We start from the raw sequence: 1,274 nt of genomic DNA, 5'->3' as shown, positions 1-1,274 counted from the left end.
ATTAATTGCAATTAATTATGTCCTCAGTATGACCACGAAATGCAAGATTCTGAGAAGCTAAATATTGTGTACAATCCAGCAACCGTCGCAATACATCTATCCATTTATTTTTTATTGCTGAATTTGCCTTTGCAGCTCTTCATCAATGCCACTTTGAAGACGAATTCGGCGCTCAGTTTCTTTCCAAGCAGCAAATGACTCACGATGACTGTCACTATTTTCACGGGCATTTAACTTTTCAATTTTTTTTCCACTTAGAAAATCCACCCTGTGTTTTGAAAGCAGACCGACAATTGGATGTCATACATGTAGATGAAAAAAGAAGACAACAGAAGCAGTAAGCTGCTTTATGTAGAGGTGAATACATCAACCAGGAACGATTGACCTCTTGTCCATTCAGAAGACGTCGTTTGAACCAAAATGCAGTCACAGAACACCCATCTTTGGCATCAAATGGACCTTCTTCATGTTGAAATTCATGTGCTCCAATTTTAACAATCTCTGTGCGATGTGCATGTCTTACAACTGCTGAGCCTGTTGTATCAAACTTCATAAATCCAATATCCCTGTGTTAAAATATTTGTTAGGTCATCCTCTTTTAGCTTAGCAACACTGTTCTGTGGATTTGTTTCTGACAAAGTGGAATCTTGCTGTTTATTATTATTGTAGCTTTCAACAGGACAGAGAACAGTTTCTTTATTGTTTTCTTTTTCAAATGAAATTGCATGTTCACAATCTTGCACTTTGACCTCTTTACTGCCATCAAAAGGAACAGATGCTGGCTTACTGGTGTCATCACTTCCAGCAAGGAAAGCTCTCATCAATTTGCTTGACTCCACCATCGAAGCTGGAAATTGTGAATGTCTTTTGCCGTCCTGTGCCCCACTTTCTTTTTCAACATAATGAGCTAAAAGAATAAATTAATAAATACTGACTACACTATGTAGTTGCAACATGCAAATTGTCAGGTGAAAGGAAGCATTCTACTTTCCAAAGTTCCTAACTACAAATTATATTTAAATTATTCAATTATAGTTGCAACTCAGGACTAGTTAGGCGCATCTGGACCTGGTTTCACTTTAACTGCCATTATTTAGACCACCCATACTCATGTTAATTATTGTGACACAACAGTAAGAAAATCAATGCAGATGAGTGTATATGCTGGTAAATCATGCTTATGAGCACCATATTGTTGCGTCAGCGAGGTCACGTGACTAGTGTCACGCCACTTCTTACTCGAACCTTCGGGTGATTACTAGATTGAGGGTAGT

This window comes from Limulus polyphemus, unplaced genomic scaffold (assembly GCF_000517525.1).
Source record: "Limulus polyphemus unplaced genomic scaffold, Limulus_polyphemus-2.1.2 Scaffold4058, whole genome shotgun sequence".
In the NCBI taxonomy this organism is placed as follows: domain Eukaryota; kingdom Metazoa; phylum Arthropoda; class Merostomata; order Xiphosura; family Limulidae; genus Limulus; species Limulus polyphemus.
Note: the sequence above shows the minus strand (reverse complement) of the source record.